Genomic DNA, 9450 nt, shown 5'->3' with positions numbered 1-9450 from the left:
AACTTCTTCTTAATTGCCCACTTCGAAAGTTTCTCCCCCTCCATTATTTTCGTCCCTTTGTTTGTCGTACCATCCTTAGACTTTGCGACTCCAGATGCCGCCGGAACGGTGACCGCTGCCAAAGCCTTGACCGTGTCAACCGCAGCCGCGGGCAACGTGGTGTGGGCTCCTGCCACATCTGCGGAGTGCTCAAACTCCGTCCCCATAGCCATGTCCGCAACGGCTGGTGGTGGCGGCGGAGGCCGTCGCACAAAGGCTTACATAGCCTCACCATCTACCATGATATGTTGTTCTGGCTTAGTGATACTGGCAATCTATGCTGTGTTAGAGAAACTCCAAATGGCTTTGAGCTTAAGCCCTCAGAAGGTATTCCCCAAGCTGAAGGGATGAACTTCTCATTGGTACATCACTCGGATGGGCTTTTTCTTGTGAAAAGTGGAGGATTTTTACCTCCCGAAGCTGCTGTTGTGTATCAAGTTAGGCCTAGTGATGGCTCACTTGATATAGTAAATGATGGCTTAAATGGCAAAGATGTATTCACCATCCCCAAACAATGTGGATTTGTTCTCTCGTCACCTAACAATGAAAAGAAGCTTTTTACCGCCAATATGCTCCCAAATGTCGACTGTGCCATGTAAGTCCTTTGATTTACTTGATATGAAAATAATTTATTTGGAATATCTAACATCTTAAGTCTTGCATTTTGACTGTAGGTACAGCTATGAGCACAACTGCAACTATAATATCAAGCCATGTCAGTGTATGCATCTCCTAGCTTCTGTCTGGGCGGTGCTTCGGACATCAAGAAGCTTTTAGGATCTGACAGCACATAGGTACGGATTTACCATGAACAAAAAATTGTCTTTTTTTTCGAATGATCTGGCAAGTTGCTGGCTTTCATGTATTAGCAGGTAGTGCACCATCTTCACCAGTGTTGATTTACCATGAAAAAAAATGTCGACTCAGATAACATAAAAGTTCTTCTGCAAATTCTGCATATGCACTGCGAAATGAAATACATGTATCATTCACAATGCAGCGCCTCATCTTTAATCCTCTACAGCTTCATCCCAAAATCCAGAAAAATACTGAAGAAAAATCTGCACTGCGTGCACATGGCACATGCATGCGTAGCGACGATTAACTCAAAAGTTACTGTCATTCTCTAAATGGCGTCAGTTGTATTGCATATAGTAGTGAACACTGCTTTCTACTCTCAACAATGATTTCTCTGCGAAGACAAGTAGAACCAAGTTTGCAATTTTTATTGCCTGTAAAGCTACAGATTTAGGACCATGCTAACACTTTTTGTTTAGTCTTTTGCATGTCCAAGTACTATGCTAAAGTATATTATTTCATAATTCAGTCTTCTACTCTAGTGGGGTTCAAAATATTTTGAACTTCAAAACAATTGTAACAAACATTATTGTTCAGAAATTCTTGTACTGGACTGCAAGCATGATATGCAATTCAAAAAAGTCGAATCAGTATTTCCCTAGATATAAATTTGGCACATATTGCGAATGTCATTATTGGTCTAGATAGCAGGAACATGTGAGCTCGGAAGCTACATCGACGTGTCACTGGATTGACATACTGTTTTAATCTCTCATAGTTTGTTCCTTCTTACTAAACTAAACTAGATTCTTGATTTTGAATGTCCAATTCTGAAATTCTTATCTCACACTGAATAAAATCTTTCAATGCAGAACTTGTTTTTCTCCCTCTGTGCATAGATTTGCAATCAAGGCAATGCATTCTATTGTCTAGATCACGATGTGCTTCCTAGGATAATTTTTGAGAAATATCTAACACTGAATATTTGTTCCACAGAGATAGAGATCATTGGACAGTGCCACAGCTGAGCACGGTCTTGGAGTTTTGCCAGTTCACCCACAGGGCATCAAATGCATCTTATGCATGTTAGAAATATAATTATGTAGAGATAAACGTAACTAGAGATAAGATACGTTTAAACAATGTCTTGCATTGTACTCCAAGTCTCTCTTTCTATTGTACTTTTATATATACCCCTACGAGGGTCAGATCAATACAACAAAAACAAACATCAATCATCCTATAATTTCTACATGGTATTAGAGTGATTAGTCTCACGACGCCGATCCTAGGTTCCTCCACCACTTCCGCATCGCACCGCCCCTGGGGAGATTAATTTTCTCTCCCCGGGGGCGCGGCACCCGATCAATCAACAATTAGATCGGTTCTATAGCTTAGATAGTAGATCAATGTCTATAGGTTTTAATTTTCGAATTTCTTAGATCCATCCACTAGATCGATCATATTAGCCACCAAATAAATCTCTGAAAACCCCAATCCCGGTGAGAAAAAATCATAACAGATGGGTGCTGAAATCGTTATCCCAGACGACGGCCAAATCACTCCGTCCGCCATGCCTCCTCGATCCCTCGGCTCCAAACAGGCAGGCTCCTGCATCAGCTGCAGCGGCCTCTACATCAACCTACTCCGTCCACACGGAGCAGCAACGACTAGATCAACGTAGACACCAATCACCAATAATTCAGCAGCACCACGCCGCACATCAAGGTTGGATCACGGGAGGGACCTCCACAGCCAGTCCGCGGCGAGCCCCATGCAACCAGATTGCATCCACGGACAGTTACAGATGCATACCTGCATGGCCTGGCCATCCGCTAGAGATCCAGCTGCATCGCCATGCCTGCGACTCGAGCACTCCGACACCGACGGACGACTACAGACGGCTTCGATCCAGGCGACAGCGCGGCGCGCGCTCCATCGATTCTGATGCACGATTTTTGATCTCCATTGGCGATTTTTCAGCGCACCGGGACACGCATCCGACCCAGCCTGCAACTACGTCGGCTACACCGACCGTGATCCGAGCCTGCATCAACCTTACGTCTGCATCGACCCCTCTACCGAGCCGAACATCTCGTTGTACGACTACGCCAGGCTACGAGCCCAACATACTTCTTCGGCACGGCACGACATCGACACTTCGTCGCCCCGGAGGGACGCCTTCAAGCGACGTATCATCGTCGACACGCTGCTGCAACGCCGTCGTCAACACTTCATCACCAACGTCTTCATCAACGTGGTCTTCTTCACCATCATCGTCAACCAAGGTTTTGGATCCCGAGCAGACCTTTTTTTCTCGTGGGTCACCGGAATTTGCGGTTACCACGGTAACCGCGAAATTCCGAAAAAAATTCGGACGAAATTTGAAATCAAAATTTAAATTCAAATATTTTTGACGTCGATGTAGATAGATATTTTACTCAAAAGTTTCAGTAATAGTGGCCTTCGGACCGCAACTTCCGCTTCCTCCTACGACGCGAGTTCGACCCCTGGATGCAGCAGCATTTTTGAACTTTTGCTTCGTAAAAAAGAATAAAAATACAACAGGCCAGAACTTGCTGGTAAAGAAAGTATGCCTTTGCCACTACGCTACTGCCTGCCTTGTTCTAAAAGAAGAGATTGCTCCTATTTACCTAGAGAGGCAGCGTTTGAATTCAAAATTATCAAAATGTTCGAGATATTTTGCTCGGTATGAGTGTTTCTCAAGGGGGAACGGTAAACGCGGTAACCACGCGAGATCACGAAATTTCGCTCGGTACCCAAAACGTTGTCGTCAACACATCGCCGCCACCTCGTTCACAAGATGGACACCTAGCGTCCTCTGAGAGCATCTCCAGCCGTTGGCCCCCCAGGGGGCGCCTAAAATCGCCGCCTGAGGGTGACCCGGTGCAAAAAATGGGTCTGGGGGCGAGTTGATCCCCAGCCACCGCCCCCAGGGCCGGCCCCAGGCGCGGGAAAAAAATTGTGTAGCAAATTTAGGCAAAGTTCGGCTAAAACATGCCAAATTTCGGCAAACTTGGGCTTATATTCACCGATTTAATTCGAGTAGTCGCCATTACATGTAAAAACTAATAAAAAAAAACTTGTTGAAGGCCGAGAAGTCGCCGTCGTTGCCGCCATCGTCGGCCTTCTCCTCCTTGACTCGGGCGCCCCTGCTGGACCCCTCCCCGGCTCGTGGTGGCGGCGGCGGCGCGTCGTCATCGTCGTCGCTGTCGTCGATGATGATGACTCCTCCTTCGACGCGGCCTCAGCGGCGCTGCGCGAAGCGCCGCAGGGCGGCGCACTGGCGCTCCCTCGCCATCTTCAGGGAGTCCTGGTGTGCCCATTCGAGGGCTGCGTCGTCGTCGAGCTCGACCTCGCCGTGCTCCTTCGTCACCGGCGCCAGCCCCGGCTCCTTCTTCACCGGCGCCAGCCCCGTCTCCGTCTTCACCGGCACAAGACCCGGCTCCGTCTTCGGCTTGACGAAGCGCGGGGGAGGAGCCGACGAGGAGGCGCGCCGACCTCCCTTAGTGATGACGATGCCGGCGCTGCGAGTGCGCCGGCCGAGCGGCGTCTCCGCCGCGGGTTCGGCCTTGACGCCGAGCAGCGTCGGAGTGCCGGAGGATTGGGAGGAAGAACGCGACGACGAAGAAGAGGAGGAGGAGCCGAACCTCCTTGGCGCCCATTTCCCATCGCATCGGTGCTGCGCCGGGGCGACCGCCCTCGCCGGGGGGTACGCCAACGGCGGGTTGTTGCCGCTCTCGAGGTGCGTCAGCACGCCCTCAAGCGTGCGGCCGGGGACACCCCACCACAGGTGGCGCCCCTCGCTGTTCTTGATGCCGCCGACGACCGGCGCCCCGTTGGTGGACGCCAGCCGCTGCTGCTAGCGGCGCTCGAAGTACGCCGCCCAAGCCACGTGGTTGTCGGCGGCGTACTGGGGCAGGGAGAGCTCGGCGTCAGTGAGGGAGGCGCGCGCGATCTCGACCTTGTTAGCGAAGTACGATGGCTTGGCAATGGCATCGGGCAACGGAGGAATGGGCACTCCCCCATTGCTGAGCCTCCAGCCCGTCGGTCCGGTACGCATGTCCGGCGGCGCCGCGATGTTCGCCTGGAACAGGAGCCAGGACTACTGTTCGCGGAGCGAACGACGGCCGAAGCCGTTGGCCGCCGCCTCGGCTCCGGGGAAACGCTCGGCCATCGGGGAGATGGAGTGGCTGGGAAGAAGAGATCGGTGGGAGAGAAGAGCTCGGTGGCGGCGCTCGGGAGAGGTGGAGAGGTGGCACTCATCATAGGCGAGCGAGGCCATATATAGTCGCGCCGCGTCCGTGTGTACACGTCCGAGGGAGGGGAGGCGTCGGCGCGCGTCGACGTGCCACCCCGGCGGCAGCCTTGCCATTGATTCCCGGCGGGAAACCAAGGCGTCGGGAGAAGATGAGGCAGGCGGTGTCGCTGACGCGGCTGGCCCACGGTGCTTTCGCGCCAAAAATGATTCGCCCGGCGCCCCCGAGTGCCCCCCAGCGCACCGTGTTCGGGTTGGGTCCGCCGGCGCCAATTTCGGCCCGAGCCGGCGAAAAATGGGCCCCTGGGGGCGCTACTGGGCCGATTTTTTGGCGCCGGCGGCCGAAAAATTGCCTGGGGGGCCTTGTTGGGGGCGCGGCTGAAGATGCTCTGACAGACTTTTCTGCAAGACGCAACCTCGACGACAGCAATGACCCCGTCACAACGACGGCATCGATCGCGTCATCCACGATGGCACGACTGCATCGACACGGCATCACTACAGTGACGACTCTACACGGCCATACGGTTCTGGCAAAACCGATGTGTGCTCGATGAACTTCCTCCGGTCTTGGCAAAACCGGTTGACACATTGCTGACGACACCCTCTGACATCCGCAAGGTGCATCGTCCACGTCTGCAGCTCCGTCATAGCGCATTTTTTTGTGCCTCCGGCTTTGTGCGGCTTCATCATCCATGATAACCACACCATCGATCACGACTACCTCGACCACGGCTACATCACCATGATCGGTTACCTCGACACTAATTGCTACGTCTGCAGCAACTCATCAGCAACAACTTCAGTCAACAGCGTCTGCCTTGTCACATGCGTCCATGATACTCCCACTGTGACTGCGGGAGGGAACAGAGGAGAAGACAGGGAAGGCACCAGAAAGGGACGCAGTCACCGCCCTAGGTGCCGACCCATCAGCCATCAGAGACGCGGTTGATGATGGTGCAGTGGAGAAGAAGACGAGCGCAAGACTTCAAATTCAGTCGCAATCGTCCGCTTCACTCCCGCTACGACTGAGGGGGAATGTTAGAAATATAATTGTGTAGAGATAAACGTAACTAGAGATAAGATAGGTTTAAACAATGTCTTGCATTGTACTCCAAGTCTCTCTTTCTATTGTACTTCTATATATACCCCTACGAAGGTCAGATCAATACAACAAAAACAAACATTCAATCATCCTATAATTTCTACAACTCCATTAATTGCGGCCAAATTAGAATCCTTTTGCACCTCATTACAAAGTTACAGAGAACCAAGACTAAAGACACCACGTTTTCAGTTTAGCTGTTTGAACAGGTAATTTTGTCAAATTTCTGTAAGTTACTGTGGTAATTAAAATCCTTTTTGGAGTGGAGGTCTGGGGGATGCATGTGTAACCGTGTCAAATGCTGAAGCTAGAACAATATATTCATTACTGGTTTCTGGTAGGTATTTGCTGGCAAATTAAGTTGGTTTTTACTCCATTACACCTAGTTTGGTGCCTGGCAAACTTGAATTTTTTTTGTATATATGTGTGTGTGGAAATATGTTACAGAGTGAACAATTATTCAAATATTAGAGGTTTGCCGGTTTTATCAAATTCATAATAATAAGGGTTCGCTAAACCGTAGGAATCTGGCTTTATTAATTTAAAGTCTAAAAAAACATAGGAATCTCTAGTATATATAGGGTTACCGCCGTATCATAAACCATGTGTTCCATTGATGTTCTAATTCGGTCGACAATGCTTCTGCCAGATGCCAGATATCCTTTGAGCAATGGAAGCAAACGCTGCCAACAGGAACGGCGGCTCCCAAGGGGTGAGGGTGCCATTGTCCTTGTTTGCTGTGGAATACAGCAGCAAGAAGCGAGAAAAGCATATCTACCATGCACGGGATATCCCCGTGCGTGTGATGGCCGTTGATTTTGTTGAAGATTCACCTTCATACATGCATACTTTATTATTACTTCTCAATCCATCTGTCGTATCCCATCAATGTGGTCATACCAACTAGTCACTCACAATAAAACAAGTTGTTGATGGTTGCATAATGTTTCATAATTTTTTGGGGGTTAATAGTTTCATAATGTTTATCATATTTGAAGACTTAAATTTCAAATCTTGTCAAAATATATTCAAGAATGTTTTTGTTTCAAAGGCCACGTCACCAGGAACATTATTGAATTTTTCCCATGGAATTAGCAAATTTCGATGAAACAAGTTTGAAGCCCAGTTATTTAGTTGTCAAAAAAAAAATTTCAGAAAACATATTCAGTATTGGTCTTGTTTTGAAGATCTTGCCGAAAAAACACATTTGTGTAAACAGAAAGTAAAACAAATTTTTATTTCAAAATATACTAGGCATCTATTTGTTTGAATGAAACTTAATGACTAGAGAATAACCCATGTTAGGGGATAGAGAGAACACTATAAATGATGTCAGTGGGCCCATAGAAAAAAAATAAAAAAAATGTGCATGCATGCACGGGAGGTCCCGTGCATGGTAGAAATTCCACTCTCCAGCAAGAAGCGGCTTCTGTTTGATGTTTCGAGTGGAAATATCCGCGGGATAAGCAGCACGTTGTTTCCAGATGCCTTTGTTGAATTCGAGAACCGCGGCTGGCTTCTCATGGTCCGACACAAGCCATTTTACTTCTAAGAGCAGATTGTCTTTCTAGTCCACCCTACCACCGGCAGGCGGATCCACCTGCCGGTCCTTCACTCTCCAAACAAAGGATACTTTGTGTTCTATGTTGATCCTCGTGGAGCACCGCTCGTCGTTGCATGTGTCCAGATCAAGAGTGTTGTTCCGACTGTCCATGTCACGTGTCATGGGGACGTGTACTGGTGCGTCCACAAGCATACCAGTAATCTGCACCCGTCAGAAGCAATGCGCAGACCAATGGACAATACTTGGATCTTGGATCGGGACACCGGACACAGGCTGTCTGTGCCGAATTCCTTGGGCAGATCCTGATCTTCGACATCACAGACAGAGATGACCTGGAGAACTGCCTCTTGTCCAGAGTGGAGCATAAAAGATGCACATTACCTTGTTGCGTCCAATGGGGAAGTTGTGATCGTATCGTGTCTTCGTGTGAACGCGGGAAGTGCTTTCAAGTTCTTCAAGATGGACATGGAAGCTTTGGAATGGTCGCCGCTCGATGGCCAGGAGCTGGATGACACCAGCTGGTTTCTTTGCAAGGGTCAGTCTATCCGTGTGAAGGAAGAAGGCAAAAGGAAAGTCTACACATTCAATCCCATACAATGCAGTGGCTCAGTGACAGAGAGCTCACATGGAAAAAAGGCAACCACGTATTTTACTAGCACATCAGGTCCTCCCTCATTGAAGACCATCACAAATATTTATGCATATGATTTAGTTTCTGGGACTGTTGAGACGGTTATACCGGCATCGATCGTAACGGAAGTGCGCCGCTGGATTCAACCTAGTATGTTTGCTACGCCAACAAAATAATCCGATGTACCGAGGGAGGCCTCAATAAGCCACAGGTGATTTGAAGTCTTGTAGATTTCTTTCGAGAGAACCTTACCTGTCTTTCTTTTCTTAGCTCTAGCAGCTTTGTACTGCTCAAGGAACAATGATTAGAGACAAATCTTCATTATTGTTATAGTTACGAAGTTCTCTTTTAGATTCGGCTGTATCGTTTATAAGCGAATGATAACAAGCATAGTTGCAATGTTTGGAAAAGGAAAAGCTAGATATAAGAAATCTCCATAAAATGGTGACTGAGGAAGGTTGGGGTGTACCATGGTTTTCTCCTTAAGATCCAGGTAAGCCGCCCCGATTCGTCAATGGAGTGATGGCACCCAAAGTACGGCCACTATTTCTCTAGGGGTTCCCTCACGAGTTGGCATCAAAAGATATAAAGCTGGGCTCTAGTTTTCAAGAACTTGTCGAAACAAAGATTTCGGTTTGGACACTTTGTTTGAGAGAATCGACTTTTGAAAGTTCTAAAATTTGTTTCAAATAGGTGACACCATCTATTTTGGAGGCTAGTCTTTTCCAACCAGCAACCATGGTGCGGAAGATTTGTTGTGGCATAAAAAAGGTAAAAATAATATGTGTGGACATAAGAAAGTAGAAATACACAAAAAGTAGAAGGCTAGTTTACTCGAATCTTTAGAAAAAGCATACAGTTGTTAGCAAAAATGTTCACCTATTCTTTATGTAAGCATAGAACGATTACACCAACTTTACATCAGTACAAAAGAAATGTATCATCCCTTTACATCAGCGCGAAAGAGGTACATCATCCAGTATGAAGTTACAGAATTACAAATGACAGCTACAATTGGCTGTGTAGCGTGCATT

The 9450-nt window shown here is 48.1% G+C and overlaps 1 pseudogene; it reads left to right on the top strand.

Annotated features, from left to right (window-relative positions):
• The first annotated feature begins 6891 nt into the window (after nucleotides 1-6891).
• Nucleotides 6892-8592, top strand: LOC123090310 (uncharacterized; annotated as a pseudogene).
• The last annotated feature ends 858 nt before the right edge of the window (nucleotides 8593-9450 follow it).

This window comes from Triticum aestivum, chromosome 4B, assembly GCF_018294505.1.
Source record: "Triticum aestivum cultivar Chinese Spring chromosome 4B, IWGSC CS RefSeq v2.1, whole genome shotgun sequence".
In the NCBI taxonomy this organism is placed as follows: domain Eukaryota; kingdom Viridiplantae; phylum Streptophyta; class Magnoliopsida; order Poales; family Poaceae; genus Triticum; species Triticum aestivum.
The sequence above is the reverse complement of the archived record's forward strand: the minus strand, read 5'-3'. Positions and strand labels throughout refer to the sequence as shown.